This window comes from Ictidomys tridecemlineatus, chromosome 3 (assembly GCF_052094955.1).
Source record: "Ictidomys tridecemlineatus isolate mIctTri1 chromosome 3, mIctTri1.hap1, whole genome shotgun sequence".
Classification (NCBI taxonomy): Eukaryota; Metazoa; Chordata; class Mammalia; order Rodentia; family Sciuridae; genus Ictidomys; species Ictidomys tridecemlineatus.
The window spans coordinates 103,466,155-103,485,124 of record NC_135479.1 but is presented as its reverse complement, the minus strand read 5'-3'; the positions used below and the strand labels follow the sequence as shown (position 1 = coordinate 103,485,124).

The 18,970-nt window shown below is 36.9% G+C and overlaps 1 pseudogene; it reads left to right on the top strand.

Moving 5' to 3' along the window:
• The first annotated feature begins 13,964 nt into the window (after positions 1 to 13,964).
• On the top strand, positions 13,965 to 14,911 carry LOC144375701 (putative vomeronasal receptor-like protein 4; annotated as a pseudogene).
• Positions 14,912 to 18,970: the final 4,059 nt, after the last annotated feature.

The following is an 18,970-nucleotide window of genomic DNA, read 5'->3' as shown; positions in this document are numbered from 1 at the left end:
GGCCCCAGAATCTAGAAATGAATATAGATTTTATTATATAAAATATGGAAATTCTTTGAAAGAGTGTTGATTTTTGTTATTGAAAATAATTTTAATTTTAAACACATTATATTATATAATCTCAAGAAATTTACCATTTTTACACATGTAAATACATTCATGGTGTTGCAAACATTACTAATATCCATCTCCATAATTTGGAAAAATGGAGCTCTATACTCATTAAGCACTATTTTTTTTTCTCCCTCCTACCTGCAATCCTTGGAAACCACCATTTTATTTTCTGACTATGAATTTGACTGCTCTATAGACCTTATATACATGGATTCTACAATATTTTTCATTTTTGCCCCATTTTTAAATTTTTAATTAAATAGTGTTTTGAGATAATTGTAGATTCAAATGCATTTACTAAAAGTAAATCAGGTTTATGCTATGTACAGTTTAACCAGTTTTTGTACATTTTAAACAATGGGCACAGTGTCACAATCAGGATACTTATGATGATACATACAAAGGTCTGCCACATCACTCTTTTATGGCTAGAAATATTTTTATTCTCTTGCTTCAACCCCTATCAAAACCCTGGCAATCATTAATATTCTTTTTCTTTATATAATTTTTTTCATTTCAAAAATTTGTATGAGTGAAATCCTCTGTGTGTAGGTTTTTGGAATTAACTTTTGTATTCTGCACAATTCTCTGATTTGTCAGTGATCTTGTCAATATTCTTGCATGGATGTTGGTTTCTCATTATTGTTGCATAATACTCTTTGTGTGGATGTGCTAAAGTTTACGTTATCATTGCCCTGTTGAAACATATCTTTGTTGAATCTAGTTTAGGCCACTGTGAATAAAACTACTATAAAAAATTATTGTGTGAAAACAAGATATATATCTCTGAAATAAACACTCAGGAATACAAAGACTGAGCTTTATATTTAGAATTTGCTATTGTTGTTTAGAAAATTTTTCAGTGTGGCTTTCAATTTTATACTCGCACTAGAGTATTTTAATGATCAAGTTTCTCTGCCTTCTCTCTAACATTTAGTGTTGTTACTATATTTTACTTCAGCTATCCTGGTAGATTTATGAAGGTATCTCACTGAGTTTTAAATTTTAATTTACCTTAATGGTCAGTGATGTTAGACATCTTTTTCATGTGCTGCTTTTAACAAAGAACCAAATAGAAAAGATCACACTTCATACAGGTAAAAAAGTATTCATTTATTTAATAAGTCATTTAAGGGCTGCGGTTGTAGCTCAGAGGTAGAGTGCTTTTCTACCACATGTGAGGAATTGGGTCCAATAATCAGTATTGCATAAAAATAAATAAAATAAAGGTATTGTGCCCACTTATAACTTAGAAAAGTCATTTGAGTGAAAAGGCAGGCCATATTCAGTTAAAATGAGAACTGGTGTTCTGGTAGATGTGAGGAAAATACTCAGAATAAAGCACAGAAATATAAATATGGAAACTATAAAAGAAAAAACAAGAGGTTAGAAGATTAATCAGTAGGCATGTCAGAAAAATTCCAAAATGAATTGAGAGAATTGGGGTTAGGTAATGTTAAAAGAGATAATTGCTACAATTTTTTAAAATGATGAATATTCAGAGTTAAGAAACAGAACAAAATTCAAATAGAGTAAATATAAATCCAAATTCATTCATACTAGAGCTTAACTACAGAACTTCAAAGACAATGATGATCATTTTGGGGGGGTGAGGTGAGTACCAGGGAGTAATCTCAGGGACACTAAACCACTGAGCTACATCCGAAGCTCCATTTTGTATTTTATTTAAGACAGGGTCTAAATGCGTGGCTTAGAACTTGTGATCCTCCTGCTGCAGCCTCCTGAACTGCTGGGATTACAGGCATGTACCAGCATTCCCAGCAAGATGATCTCTTTTTTTTTTATTAGTTGCTCATGACAATACAATGATCTTGACATATCATACATTTGAATCAAATAGGGTAGAATTTCTCATTTTTCCAAGTGTACAGGTTGTAGAATCTCATTGGTTATAAGGCCATGTATATACATACAGCAATACTAGCGTCTATTTTATTCTGCTGCCCTTCCTATCCCCCATTCCCCTTCCCTCCCCTCCCATCACCTCTCTCTACCCAATATAATGTGACACATTTCTCTCTTTTTTTTCCTTCCCCCCTCATATCATCATACATGTATTTTGTATAATGATGAGGGTCTCCTTTCATCTTCCCCCAATTTCCTTTCTCTCTCTCATTCCCTGTCACCTATATTCCCTATTTAGTGGTAATCTTCTTCTCATGCTCTTTCTCCTCATAATATTTTGAGTCACCCACATTACATCAGAGAAGACATTCAGCATTTGATTTTTAGGGATTGTCTAACTTCACTCAGCATAATCTGCTCTAATGCCATCCATTTCCCTGCAAATGCCATGATCTTGTTATTTTCTTTAGTGATGTGTAATATTTCATTGTGTATAAATGCCACATTTTTTATCCATTCATCTATTGAAGAGCATCTAGGTTGATTCCACAGTCTAGCTATTGTTAATTGTGCTGCTATAAACATTGATGTGGCTGTGTCCTTGTAGTATGCCCTTTTTAGGTCTTTTGGGTACAGTCTAAGAAGGGGAATAGCTGGGTCAAATGGTGGTTCCATTCCCAGTTTTCCAAACATCACCATACTGCTTTCCAAATTGGCTGCAGTAATTTGTAGTCCACAGGCAATGTATGAGTGTGCCTTTTTCCCCACATCCTCACCAGCACTTGTTATTGTTTGACTTCATAATGGCTGCCATTCTTACTGGAGTGAGATGGTATCTTAGAGTAGTTTTAACTTGCATTTCTCTGATTGCTAGAGATGGTGAGCATTTTTTTGTGTATTTTTTGATCGATTGTATATCCTCCTCTGAGAAGTGTCTGTTCATGTCCTTGGCCCATTTGTTGATTGGGTTATTTTGTTGTTGTTATTGTTTAACTTTTTGAGTTCTTTGTATACTCTAGAGATTAGAGCTCTATGTGAAGTGTGAGGTGTAAAAATTTGTTCCCAGGATGTAGGCTCCCTATTCACCTCACATATAATTTCTCTTGCTGAGAAAAACAATGTAGTTTGAATACGTCCCATTTATTGATTCTTGATTTTAACTCTTGTACTATAGGTGTCCTATTAAGGAATTTGGGGCCCGACACCAAATGATGGAGATTATGGCTATCTTTTTCTTCTAATAGATGCAGAGTCTCTGGTTTGATTCCTAGCTCCTTGATCCATCTTGAGGTAACTTTTGTGTATGGTGATAGAAAGGTATTCAATTTCATTTTGTTGCCTATGAATTTCCAGTTCTCCTAGCACCATTTGTTGAAGAGACTATCTTTCTCCATTGCATGCTTCTAGCAACTTTGTCTAATATAAGATAGTTATAATTTTGTGGATTGATCTCTGTGTCCTCTATTCTGTACTATTCATCTACCAGCCTGTTTTGGTGCCAGTAGCATGTTATTTTTGTTACTATTGCTCTGTAGTATAGTTTAAAATCTGGTATCGCTATACCACAAGTTTCATTCTTCCTGCTTAGAATTGCTTTAGCTATTCTGGGTCTCTTATTTTTTCAGATAAATTTTATGATTGCTTTTTTTTTTATTTCTTCAAGGAATGCCATTGGGATTTTGATTGGCATTGCATTAAACTTAAAGAGTACTTTTGGTAATATGGCCATTTTAATGATATTAATTCTGTCTATCCATGAGCAAAGTATATTTTTCCATCTTCTAAGGTCTTCTTCTATTTCTCTCTTTAGGGTTCTGTAGTTTTTGTTATTTAGATTTTTCACCTCTTTCGTTAGGTTGATTCTCAAGTATTTTATTTTCATTTTTTGAGGATATTGTGAATGGGGTAGTTTTCTTCATTTCCATTTCCAAGGATTTGTCACTGATATACAGGAATGCCTTTGATTTATGTGTGTTAATTTTATGTCCTGCCACTTTGCTGAATTCATTTACTAGTTCTAGAAGTTTCTTGGTGGAACCTTTTGGATCTTCTAGGTTTAGGATCATGTCATCCGAAAATAGTGATAATTTTTTTTTCCTATATTTATGCCTTTAATTTTTTGATCTATCTAATTGCTCTGGCCAGTGTTCCAAGAACTATGTAGAATAGAAGTGGTGAGAAAGGGCATCCCTGTCTTGTTACAAATTTTAGAGGGAATGTCTTCACTTTTTGTCCATTTAGAATGATGCTGGCCTGAGACAGCATAAATAGCTTTTACGATGTTGAGGTAAGATCCTATTATCCCTAGTTTTTCTAGTGTTTTGAACATAAAGGGATGCTATATTTTGTTGAATGCTTTTTCTGCACATATCGAGATGAACATATGGTTCTTATATTTAAGTCTATTGATGTGGTGAATTACATTTATTGATTTCTGTATATTGAACCAGCCTTGTATCCCAGGGATGAATGTTACTTGATCATAGTGCCTGATCATTTTGATATGTTTTTGTATCCGATTTGCCAGAATTTTATTGAGGATTTTTGCGTCTATATTCATTAGAGATATTGGTCTATAGTTTTCTTTCTTTGAAGTGTCTTTGTCTGGTTTTGGAGTCAGGGTGATGCTGGCCTCATAGAATGAATTTGGAAGTACTCCCTCTTTTTCTATTTCCTGAAATAGCTTGGAGAATATTGGTATTAGTTCTTCTTTAAAAGTTTTGTAAAACTGTGCTGTATATCCATCTGGTCCTGGGCTTTTCTTGGTTGGTAGTCTTTTGATGGCTTCTTTTATTTTCTCACTTGATATTTGTCTGCTTAAGTTGTGTATATCCTAACTCAATATTGGCAGATCATATGACTTAAGAAATTTATCGATGCCTTCAGTATCTTCTATTTTATTGGAGTATAAGGTTTCAAAATAATTTCTAATTATCTTCTGTATTTCTGTAGTGTCTGTTGTGATATTGCCTTTTTCATCCCATATGCTAGTAAATTCAGTTCTCTCTCTTCTTCTCTTCATTAGCATGCTAAGGGTCCATTGATCTTATTTATTTTTTCAAAGAACCAACTTTTAGTTTTGTCAATTTTTTCAATTGTTTCTTTTATTTTGATTTCATTGATTTCATTGATTTCATCTCTGATTTTAATTATTTCTTGCCTTCGATTGCATTTGCTGAGTTTTGCTCTTCTTTTTCTAGGGCTTTGAGATGAACTCTGAGATCATTTACTTATTTTTTTCTTTTTTTGAAGAATGAACTCCAAGGAATGAATTTTCCTCTTATACTGCTTTCATAGTGTCCCATAGATTCCAATATGTTGTGTCTGTGTTTTCATTTATCTCTAAGAACTTTTTAATTTTTTTCTTGATGTCTTCTGTAACCCATTGTTCATTCAGTAGCATATTGTTTATTCTCCAAGTGATGTAAGAGTTTTTCTTTGCTTTTTTATCATTGATTTTCAGTTTCATTCCATTATGATTGGATAAAATGCATGGTATTATCTCTACTCCTTTATATTTGCTCAGACCTTCTCTAAGGCAAAATATGGTCTATTTTTGAGAAGTTTCCATGTGCTTCTGAGAAAAAAAAATGTATCCATTGATGATGGTTGATATATACTATATATGTCAGTTAAGTCTAGGGTTTATTAACCATGTTATTGAGTTCTAGTTTCTTTATTCAACTTTCGTTTGGAAGATCTGTCCAGTGGTGAGAGAGGTGTTAAATCACCCAAAATTATTGTGTTGTGGTCTATTTGTCTCTTGAACTTGAGGAGAGTTTGTTTTATGAACATAGCAGCACCATTGTTTGGGGCATATATATTCATGATTGTTATGTCTTGTTGGTTAATGGTTCCCTTTAGCAGTATATAGTGTCCTTATTTATTCCTTTTGATTAACTTTGGCTTGAAGTTAATTTTATTTGATATGAGTATGGCTACCCCTGCTTGCTTCCAAGGGCCATGTGAGTGGTATCATTTTTCTCAACCTCTCACCTTCAGCCTGTGTATGTCTTTTCCTATCAGATAAGTCACCTGTAGGCAGCATATTTTTGGGTCTGTTTTTTGTAAATACAGGTTCCTAGCCTATATCACATAATTGATGAGTTTAAAGCATTAACATTTAGGGTTACTATTGATATATGGGGTTACTATTAATATATGATTTGTACTTACAATCATGTTTGTTTATTTTTGTTATAAAAATTGATTTGTTTTTCCTCTTTGATTAGTTTTTTCCTTTACTGAGCTACTTTCCATTGTTGATTTTTGTTGTTGTCTATCATTTTATCTTCCTTTAGTGTTTTGCCAAAAATGCTTTGCAGTGCTAATTTTCTGGCTGTGAATTCTTTTAACTTTTGTTTATCATGGAAGGTTTTTAATTTCATTGTCAAACCTGAAACTTAATTTTGCCAGATACAATATTCTTGGTTGGCACGCATTGTCTTTCAGCTTTTGAAATATGTTGTTCCACTATCTTCTAGCTTTCAGTGTCTGTGATGAAAAATTAGCCATTAACCTAATTGGTTTACCCCTAAATGTAATCTGTTTCTTTTCTCTTGTAGCTCTTAATATTCTCTCCTTGTTCTGTATGTTGGATATCTTCATTATAATGTGTCTTGGTATGGGTCTCTTGTTTTTGTACATTCAGTGTCCTGTAGGCTTCTAGGATTTTGATTTGCATTTCATTCTTCATGTCTGAAAAGTTTTCTCAAATTATTTCATTTAACAAGTTGCTCATTCCTTTGGTTTGGACCTCTATAGCTTTCTCTATCCCAATGACTCTTAAGTTTGGTTTTTTTATGATATCCCATATCTCTTGGATAATTTTCTCATGTTTTCCTACCAACCTTTCTGAGTTGACTAGACTCTTTTTGAGATGATGTAAGGCGGCTCTCTCTCCCCAGCTGGGTGTCTCTCTAATCCCGGTCACTTAGGGTTGCTCCTGGTCTCTAGTCCCCTTGCTTCTCCTGCCAGCCAGGCCCCACTTACTGGCGCTCTTTCCCACAGTTCTAGCTTCACTCTGGGCATGCAGTTTCCTGGATGCCCTGCTCTCTTGAATGACTGGGCACTCTTTTTTTGTCATTCACTCAGTCATCATGGCTGTGGAGAGCGGGAGTTGGAAACCAGCAACCTGTTCTGTCTGATTCCCTCTGATAGCCACACCCACTGAGAACTGGGGTGAAAGGTTTCAGGTTTTCCTGTTGAGGGGAGGGGGAGTTGGAGGTCAGGTGCCTTTTCAGTTTCCCTCAGCTCTGATATTCATGCTCACAGAAGCTGGGTAGTGATTCTTTGAGTTATTCCAGCTGTGTGGAGGGGGGGCTGGGGTTCCCACACTTGATCTGTCGACAAACTCGATGCCATGCAATTTAATCTGTGGAATGCTGATGACGTCAGTTCTCCAATATGGTGGCAGCCCATTTCCATGCCAGGGGTCCAGTGAGGAGGGTAGACCTGGGCCCATTCTCCCCTAAGTCCCAACTTCAGTTCTGGGTCAGGTGCCCTTTGAAGTCATGGTTGGCAGATATTTGCAGGATCTGAAGTTCCATTTCTTTGCACTGCCAGGTCTCCAAAGTGCTCAATTTCCTCCAGCTGCAGCAGGTTACTGTTCAGATGGTTGGGTACCTCCATGCACAGTGCCGATCGGGTTCTCTCACGTCTGAGCCATGTTCATGCCCCTCAGATGCTCAAACTCTTGCTTCAGGTTCCATGTAGACCAACTCCACCATGTGGCCAGCGCAATGGTTTCATTAATGAGGTTCTTGACATAAAGTTAGCTAGATGAGATCAAAATAAAACACAGACTCAGTTACCTTATTTCTATTGCTAGGTCCAAGATGGCTCCCCTCTCTGGTTCCCTCTTCTAAAGGCCCAGCAGGGCAGCAAGGATTACTCAGGGCTAGCAAAAGAGCGAGAGAGTGAATAGCCTAGGAGTAGCTTTTTATTGGGGAACAAGAGATTTAGGGGAGAATTCCATCCAATGAAGATTGAGGGGGGACTGCACTTTAAGGTCAGGGTCAGTGATTGGACCCCCGGGGTCAGTGGTCAGGCACACCCCCACATGGATGGGCTCTCTCATCAGAAAAGCACCGGGAAAGTTCCAACACAGCCAGAACATCTCAGACGCTTAATGAGAGCCACCCAATCACGTGTCAGAAATGGCTTCCCACACCAACTTTGCTGAATATTCCTGACAATACAGCATCTGGCCATTCTGAACTCACAACCTGCTGGCACAGCAGTGTAGGTTACTGGGGTGCTCACTCCCTTCCAACCGCCATCTTCAAAGATCTCTTTTTAATATGTACATTTTAGTTATAGGTGTACACAACACCTTTATTTTAATTATTTATTTTATGTGCTGCTGAGGATCAAAACCAGTACCTAACATATGCTAGGTAAGCCCTCTACTACTGAGCTACAACTCCAGTCTAACAAAAAAAAAATCTTAAAATGAGCACAAAAGAAACAATTAGATAATAACAGATAGCAATAATGGAGAAGATAATATAATAATACCTTCAAAAAGCCATGGGATATAATTGTCAGGATAAATTTTTTTCCTGTTAAACCAACATTCAAAATAGAGAGAAGATGAAGATATTTTAATATAAGACTGAAAATTTATATTTTTAAGCAGGTTACTGAAAATTGAGGTTGAGAAAATATACTGAAATTAGAAGATAATAAGGTATTAGAAATTTTGTTCTTCATTAAATTTTTGTAGTTAGGAAAGGTTTAATAATTTAAATACATGTATATAAAACAGAAAGTTAGCAAATTAAGGTAACAGTTTGGTGCTCTTGTGAATGGCTGCAGAGTATGGTATAGTGTCTATAATTGGTACAGGAAGGTGAAGGTCATGATTTTCCCTTAAGGTGAGGGATATCAGATAATTTTTGTATGCCAGTGGAAATTATCTGATGGAGAGTGAGGTTGGGAAGATTCAAGAGAATGTGAATACATGAGAGGAGAAAAACCCTGTTGAAGGGGATGTAGGCTAAGGACTAGAGCATTTCCAGATGAAAATCTAGGCCTGACAGGTATGATGTGTACAATCTCAACTGTATGTGGTCATGCTTTGAAGCACTTAATAAAGTTAGGGACAGCGTTCACACTAACTGGCCAGAAACCAAAAAACTGGGTATGGATGCATGTTTTTTGATAGATTTCTTGTCAGAAATCAATAGATTTTTTTGTGGACTTGAACTGCCTCTGAATATTTTGCAGAGCTTTTGAGTTCCAGGTGACATGTCCTCCTGGAAGAGAAGAGAAAGTGTTATTAATCATCCAGAGTCTCTAGCAAACCAGGGAACTTCCTGTTTTATGAAAAACATTGAGTACAGGTGCACAGTTACAGTGTGTGTAGATGGATATTTCCAGTAAAGCTGAGAGTTTCTGGTGTAGTTGTGCAGAAGTCACCTAAAGAGAGTCATGAACAAGAATGTCAAGGGTGTTTTTCAAGGGAGTTATATGTTTCAACTTTTTCTGAGTTTTATAAGGGATGGAATGACAAATAGACAAATATGATACAGTTAGAATACTGTGAGCACCTGTGGATTGGATAAATAGTTAGAGTAGACAAAGAACAGAAAGTGGGGGTATAGACCTAGTTTTCTTGTTCTCACCTAGACCACTCAGAGAATCCAGACTTTGGGCCTCTCCTCCCATTCAAAGAGCTCAGATGAGAGAATCTAGGTACAATATAGAGTTGAATTTTTTGTGGGGTAAATTTTGACCCTTACAGAACTAAAACAGTTGAATTCATGTGTATCAGCAAATAAAGTCACCCCTCCCTGAGGTTTTCCTTTGGGTTGTGCCCTCCTTGCTCATGCTGTTCCTTGATCTCTGCTGTAATGGTTAGTATTCAGGCTGTTTCAAAGGCTTGCTTTCCAGGTAAACTGGACTAACATGAAAGTTATTGGAAGTCTATACTTAAAAATGCAACTTCAGATGGATTGATAAATTTTAGTGAGTGACAATGAGAATAAGGGGCTGAGACAGTATGGAGGAAAAGGTCAGTGGCAGTAGGAGGATTAAGGTACCTGGGGAAGTGTGATATTGAGTTTGGTAGTCAGTGGAAAGTGAAGATCAGAGGCTATAAGAAAATGAAGTGGGGGAAGCAGTTGGAGCCTTGGAAGGAACAGAACTGAGTAGAAACACAAGTACAGCCTTATCTCCTGGTCTTTAAGGCAGCTGGGACTTGGACAGAGGCAGGGCAGATTGGTTGGCTAGTGCCTGTTCATGTCTTTGGTGAGAGCTTCATCTGGGTAGAATAGATGCTCTGAATGCCTCATGGAACTGCCTCCATGAGCATTTGATATCATCCTCTGGCATTTTGGAATGTCACAAAAATGTTATGTTTCCAGGGGCACCTCAGCTTCATTTATGGAGCCTATTAGGTGGGAAGGCCAGCTGACTATCCCTGAACTTCACAGAGATATAAAAGAAACTTCCCAGAACTTACCAGTCTCCTATGATACCTGGCTGAATATGACACCACAATTCCAGAGGCTGGGTAAAGTGTCTTCTTCCACATCTTCATGCTCATGGGCAAGTGGAGATAAACTCTGTCATAAGCATTCACAAAAATGACCAGAAATGTACCATTTGAACACTGAGGTTCATCCTGTAACATATTCTTGGCTTTAAATAAGATAGTTACTTTCTTTCCCCATCTAGTAATACACAGAATCTGAGTGATAAGGCTTCTGCTGTTTTTATTCATGGTATGCCTTAAAGACTGAGAGCAGTTCTGCAGCCAGGTAAGCAAAGCATTTGACTCCACATTATTTTCATGGGATACATGTCTCCCACCCCAGCTTCCAGAGTATTAAACTCTTGTTATCAAAGTTAAACATTACATTGCCAACTCAAATCTGACCAAGTCTTTCTAAGAGCCCAACTTCCTAGGGCTGTTCAGTCTGCATAGAAAGAGTTCTTGGCCATCCATACACCACCAGTAGCATCATGGCTTCAGCTACCTGCAGTCACCAAGAGAAGATACTAGAGACCTCCATCACTTTAGCTGCACTCAGCAGTGATACAGGCCTCACACTTAACCATTCACCTATTGCCAGCCAGTTCCAATGACCTGGTCTAACACAGTCTGTGAGGCAGCCGTTCTCATGCCTCCTGAAAATGTGTAAGAAAGTATAAAGTTCTCAGAATAATCTTGGTCACTGAGGCTTTTATTATGCATAATGGGATTCTGTGTTCAGTTCTGATTTCAGCAAAGAGTGAGCCCTAATGAGGTACAATTTCACATTAACAATTCCACAAAAGATTCCCACAGTTGTGCCAGTATTTGTATATATGTTTTCTCTCACATGTCTATCTCCCTGTATTCTCTTTCTGAATTTCATACTAAAATTAAAAGCAAAACTCTATTAATTATTCTTTTCACTTTTATCTCTATATTCTCTCCTTATAAGCCCTTAAAAACACTACATCTTACAGTACTTCTGTTCTCTCATTGTCCATCATTAGAAATTTTGAACCCTTTTATCAAACTTACTATTTATATTGTAGACAATAATTTAACACATCATTTCTGTTTATTGTGACAAAACTCTAGCTGCTTTAATAGGAGATATTAGGATTAAAGTTGTATATTTTTTGCTTTGGGTGCTATTAATATTTGTCTCCCCCTTAAGGTGAGGTACTGGAAGACTTCAGGGACACTACAAGACTACAGGGTAGAAATTACTGTCTCAGTGTCATAGTGATAGGGAGGAAGAAACACAAACATGAAAATCATGGGATGAAAATGCGTCAAAATACCAGGATGTTTCAACGAAAAAATACACAGATGACAGAGTAGAAGAAAAGATACTTAGAAGATACATAATTAGGTTTAACTTTGAAATGAGGATGATACAGTAGAGGAAATACAGGAAGTAAAATATCATTTCAATAAAGAGGCAGATATTATGAAAAGAAATCAAGCAGCAATCTTCAAATGAAGAAAACAATAAACCAAATTAAAATTTCAATGAAAACTATCATTAACAGATTGGATCACTTAGAAGAAAAAAAATCCTCAGGTGATGAAGACAAAATATATACTCTTGAAAATAAAGTCAACCACACTAAGAAGATGGTAAGAAATCATGAAATATGAGATAACTTGAAGAGACCAAATTTATGATTAATCAAAAGGCTTCAAGATATAAACCAAGGTAATGCATAAACTTTTTTTAAAAATAATAATATCAGAAAAGTTTCCATATCTAAAGAATGAAATGGAAAATCAACTACAAGAGGCTTACAAAACCCCAGAAGAAGAAAATTATAGCAAAGCCACATCAAGACACATTATAATAAGAGTGAATAATAAATAGAATAAGAATAAAATTTTAAAACCTGCAAGAAAAAAAATTACATATAGGAGTAAACCAATTCAGATTTCAGCTGATTTCTCAACACAGACCCTCAATGCCAGGAGGTTCCAGAATATCATATGTCAAGCTCTAAAAGAAAGTGGATTCCAATGAAGATCTTTATATATAGAAAAATTATGCTTCAGATTTAAAGATGCAAGATCTGAGAATCTGCTATATTTGAAGGATAGAGATAAGATGCCATAAGAGTGGAGATGGGGAGGAGGCATCAGGAGAGCTTGGTGGCATGCAGCCATCAGAAAGCAGCCTTTTCATCTGATTCCACCCCTGCTTAGGAGTCTTGACTCAAGAAGAAGTGAATTCAATACAAAATGAGAAATAAAATGAAAGCATAAAATATGATACTTCTTGATTGATAATTAAGAGGCTCTACCATGTGTCTCCACACAATGGATTATGAATGCAGAAATATTTGAAGGTATTTCCTGGGGAAAATGGAAAATTTTTTAAAACCTAGAATTTCTCCTGTAACCAAGGATCAAAGTTTGCCATAGGAAGCCAATGTTATGGTAGGTTTTTAATCTCTCTTTGAAATTTTTTTTTTTAATTTTTTATTTTTTTTATTGGTTGTTCACAACATTACAAAGCTCTTGACATATCATATTTCATACATTAGATTGAAGTGGGTTATGAACTCCCAATTTTACCCCAAATGCAGATTCTGCAATCTCTTTGAAATCTTTAATGTCCTATGTGAATGCTCCTAAGCCAAAGTTGAGTGGTGATAAATTAGGAACCGATATTTAACACTATTATAGTGCTTCATACATGTCAAGTATTTTCTAAATGATTTTCACTTGCTTATTCCAATAGCTTTGAGAAAAGTATTGTGTTTATCCACTTTTTTTCATGATGTTAACTGATTGACAATGCTCACTCAGCTAGTAAGTGGTGAAACTCAGATAAACACAGGCTGCTGGGTCTGAGATGCACACTACTAAATCCCTCAGTGTTCTGCACTTTCATAAACAAACCATGAGAATGGGACTCTTCAGACATTTTTCCTGGAAGAGTCTTACTTCCATTTCTCCAAGACTTACATAAACAGTCTTTGGTGAACAATGTCTAGGCAGCACTGTCTTGGATCTTCCAGATACAAAGGTAAACAAGTAGGCATCTTCACCCTTAAGATATATGCAGGAAAAACAGGAAGTACACAAATGCTACCCATTAAATAATATAATTATTGACATGAATAAAAGCACAGTAATTATTAAAGTTTTACAGATAAAGATATGATATAGATACCCCATGAGGAGATGGGAGATTTAAAAATTCATTCCATGAAGTAATAAGTGATGATGATATATGTATTGACTGCAGTGTGGTGGGCAGAACCCAGGGCATCATGCACACTAGGCAAGCACTCGATCCAGAGCCATGCATGCCCCAGAACTTACTTGAAGTTAAATGAGGCATCAGAGCTAGTCCTATTTGTATAGAATTGTTTGGGTAAATGATGACTCTAGAGAAAGAAAAGTGCAAATTGATGATTGGAAGCCTGGCAAAGAAAATGCTGTATATGTCACATGAAGTCCTGCATTTCCTTTCAGAAACATTTACTTCAACATCCTCATGAAGATGGACCAACATTTCAGTTATATAGCCATAAGAAATGCCTTTTATCCCCAGGCTGGCATTGGGATCTCAGCAAATGCAATTCTGATTTGCCTCCACAGTGCTGCTGTCCATGTGGGCCACAAGCCTAGGATCACCGACCTCCCCATCGTCCACTTGGCTCTAACACACATTCTCATGCTCCTCACCATGGGCCTTTTGGTATCTACAGACATTTGGGAAACACAGGATATTCCAGGAGACTTCAAATGCAAAGTTCTAGTCTTTCTGAACAAGGTCATGAGGGGACTGTCCATCTGTACCACCTGTGTCCTGAGTGTGCTTCAGGCCATCACCATCAGCCCCACTGTCTCTTGGTTGGCCAACAGCAAACTGAAAAACACAAATCCAATTTTGAAGCTATTTTTCTTCTTATGGGTCTTCACCATGTCCACCTGTAGCAAACTGCTCCTGTACACTGTGTCCACACCCAATAAGACCCAGCCTGGTCTTCTGTTCGTCACTGAACACTATTCCTTTCTACCCATGAAGAACATTCACAGGGAATTCTTTCTCACCTTAATGGCATGTAGAGATGTCTTCTTCGTGGGCCTTATGGTTTTTTCCAGTGGGTACATGGTCATTCTCTTGTACAGACACAAAAAGCAGTCTCAGAATATTCACAATTCCAAGTTCTCTCTCAAAAATCCTCCCCAGAACAAAGGGCCACTCAAAGCATTCTGCTGCTGATCTGCTGCTTTGCTGTCCTATACTGTGCAGACTCCATCATTTCATTGACCATAGGTTTGACATGGACCAGTGATGCCATCTTGGTATGTGTCCAAATGCTTGTGGCCAATGGCTATGGCACAGTTAGTCCTTTGGTGCTAATCAGTGCTGACACTCAAATAACAAAAATCACCCAACTTACATGCGGGAAGAAAGGCCACCTTTTGATGAAACTTTTCTGAAGAATTTTTTCTAATTTTCTCTGAGAAAAATATTGATTAATGTAGAATTTCACACTTTCTATCATACAAAAATAATATATTGGGATAGGAAAAACTCTGAATAATTTTACCCTAATATGCATTTGTATATTTATGAATTTCTACAATTTATTCCATCTAATTTTTGTGTCTAAATTTCATTCTGGAAATATTTTTTTCTTCCTGCGCTATATTACTTAAAAATTTAATATGTGATGGTCTATTAGAAGTACATTCTTTCTTTGTTTAAAAATATCTATGTTACACTTATTCTTAAGAATTATTTTGAGCTAGGCAGGGAAGCATATACCTATAAGGCCTGGGAGACTGAGGCAAGAGGATTATAAGTTAGAGGCCAGCCTCAGCAAACTAGAAAGACCCTATCTTTCAATAAAAAATAAAAAGGACTGGAAAAAACTCCCCTGGACTTAATTCCCAATATCAAATGAAAAATAAAATTAGACACACACTGCAGTGGTGCACACAAGTAATCCCAACTACTCAGGAGCTAAGGCAGAAGAATCCTAAGTTAATGTTTAGACTGGGCTACTTAGAATGATGCTTCCTCAAAACAAAACAAAACAAAACAAAAATTAAATGGGCTGGGAATGATGCTTAGTGGTAGAGTAATCCTGGGTTCATTTCAAGTACCAAAAACAAAATCTTAAACCATAATGAGATATCACTTCTCACTTTCTAAGGTGGCTACAGTAAAAAAGTAAAAACAAAATTAGTAAGTATTAGTAAGGATATGGAGAAATGGGAATCACTATCCATTTTTTAATATATTAAATTGTTAATTAATCTGTATTTTATTTATTTATTCTTATGCAGTGCTGAGAATCTAACCAAGTGCTTCACACCTGCTAGGCAAGTGCTCTATCTCTAGGTCTCAATCCCAGCCCTCACTATCCATTTTTGATAGGAATGAAAAATAGTACAGTTGTCATAGAAAGTAGTTTGGGGTTTCATTAAAATGATAAATACAAAATATCATTACATGACCTACCAATTCCATTCCTAGGTATTTACCAAACAAACTGAAAACAAAAACTCAATCACCTGTATGTGAATGTTCTCAGGAGCACCACTCAAATTAGCAAAAATATGTCAACATACTTTATATACAACCAGAGATATGAAAAATTGTGCTGTATATGTGTAATAAGAATTATAATGCGTTCTGCTGTCATTTTTAAAATCAAAAAATTGTATTGCATTCCATGGTCATTTGTTTTAAAAAAAATCAATTTAAAAATTTTTAAAAACTAGCAAAAAGATGTCTACCAACAGAATGCATAAATAAAATGTGATATGTGTGGGTTAGAACACATACATATATGGTAGAATATTACCGAGGCATAAAATGAAATTCTGGTATAAAGTACAACATGGATAAACCTAAAAAATTCTAAGTAAGCCAATAAGACAGAAAAATTACATATTTTGTGGTTTTATATATATGAAATATCCAGAATATGGAAGCCCAACAGATAAAAAAAAATGAAGCCAGAAAAGGCAGTGTGTGAGAGTGATTGCTTAATGGAGACATGGTTTGCATTTGTGGTAACTTAAGAATATGGAACAAAATAGAGGTAGTGAGTGGACTACAATATTGTAAATGTCAGTAATTTACCTACCTACCAAATTATTCATTTACTTATTTATTTTTCAGTTCAGGGAATGGAACCCATTGCCTCACTCTACTTCTGAACTACATCCTCTCCACTACACAGCATATTTAAAGAGGTCACTACTAGGATATTTTAACAACAACAACAACAAAAAAAAACTGGAAAAATATTTCTCAAAGCACAGGAAGTCTGTTAAACTACAGGAGATACCAGCTCTAGGCACTGTGAAACTGAATACCCACATGTCCTCTGGATCACCAACTCAAAACATGGCTGGCTTCCAGAGACTGAAATCTACTGTCAGGCACTAATCCTAGTTGTTGTTTTTGTTGTTTTGGTACCAAAAATTGAACCCAGAGGCATTTAACCAACAGCCACATCCCCAGCACTTTCTTGTATTTTATTTATGAACAGAGCGTCATTGAGTTGTTGAGGGCCTCACTAAGTTACTGAGGCTGGCTTGAAACTTGCAATCCTCCTGCCTCAGCCTCCTGAGCCACTGGTATTACAGGCATGTACATAGCTCCAAGCTATTCCAGATGTTTTTATGTACTTCACTCCTATCTTCCCTATTGTCTTGTGAATTTGTTGGAGGTACACTGTCTCTTTTCTTGTCTCAAAATGTCTGTGTTATACACTTTCTTAAAAAAAAACATTATATCAGCCAGGCATGGTGGTACACATCTGTAACCCGAGATATTTAGGAGATTGAGACAGGAGGATCATAACTTCAAGGCCAGCCTGGGCAATTTAGCAAGGTCCCATTGCAAAAGAAAAATATTAAAAGGGTTGAGAATAGAGCAGAGAAGCACAACACTTGCCTAAGTATGTATTGAAGGACATGAAAAAATAATATTGCCCAAGACAGCCCCCAGAAAGAAAGGAGCACTATTTGGCCCAGGAGGAGGGAGGGGGAAGAAGGCAAACATTAATACTTCCCAGTAACAGTGGGTCCTGAATAGAGGAGGCATTACTGAGACCTGGGACCTGAACTTTCCCACTTTTGATGAGTCCTAAAAGGAGAAAAGCAAATGGTAAAGCTCTGGATAACAATGGATCCTGAAGCAGAAAGATAAGCAATGAGTACTGAGCTCTGAGCTTTTATCCCTTCCAGTAACAATGAGTTTTGTATATTTTACAAGTTTCTTCCAGCCTGCCTGAACTGACACGTTCTGCTTCAGTCTCCAATCATTAAGCTATCCTCATTAAAACTGGTGGTCTTCTGTAACTGGTGGCCATTTTCTTTGTGTTTTAATATTTAGTTGATTTTATTTTTTAAATACATGACAGTGGAATGCATTACAATTCTTATTACACATATACAGCATGATTTTTCATATCTCTGGTTGTATATAATGTATGTTCACACCAATTCATGTCTTCATACATGTACTTTGGATAATGCTGTTCATCACAGTCCACCATCCTTGGTAACCCTCTGCCCCCTCCCATGCCTCCCATCTTTATTCCACATCTCTAGATAGGGCTAGTGGCCATTTTCTTCTAACTTAAAACTGAGCCCCTCCAATGCCTGACTGATTGCTTCTTCGGATTAATAAATATCATCACTGAATCCATTGAGGTCTGCTCCCACCTCAGTTATTTGTGCTTATATTTTTATTCTCTGACAAGGAACCAGGAGTAAGGTGATAATTACCATTTACTGTCCTAAGAAACCCTCCCCCAACAGTCACATTAAACAGCTGATGAGATCTGGGAACTGACTCTTAATCATCCAGCACCCCCATGGATCTCTGAGGTCAGGGGAGCCCCCAGCTACAACTCCTAAAGCTATGGCTGAATCCCCACACTAACTGTTCCCCTCATGACCTCTCACCCTGTAGAAGCAGGCACTTTATGCACTCTAAGTCCAGTTTGGTTCAACAGCTTCCAGTACACAACCCAGGATTCGCCCCACCCCTGGGCTACATTATTGTGGACTTATTGAGATGTGGATGGTGCAAAGATCTGTATTTGTTGTTTTCTTGGCACTGCAGCCATCCCCCTTGCACCCTGCACACCTCTGGATCAGATATCAGTTTTTGCCATTTTGTTCCTGCATCCAACACAGGCCTTCAAATTCTCCAGAGATGTAAGGGCCCCATCTGGTATTCCACAGTAATATACCCTGCCCAAGACCTTCATCTTCTAACCAACATGGACCCCCAAAATCCACCACCATTAAGAATGAGGAGAAGATGTTCTCCCACTCTTCATTGGAATAGTCCAGTCCAGTGAGATAAGATTTTGGGAGATGCTCTGATCTGGAACCATCACTCCAGTCAAACCTCCAACATGGGAGTTAATCCAGATAATTTCCCAGGACTCCCAATGGGTTGTCTCATCAACTTAAGTTCCTTTACTCCCAAACTGACCTGGATATCAAATTTGGCTACAGTAAAAATTA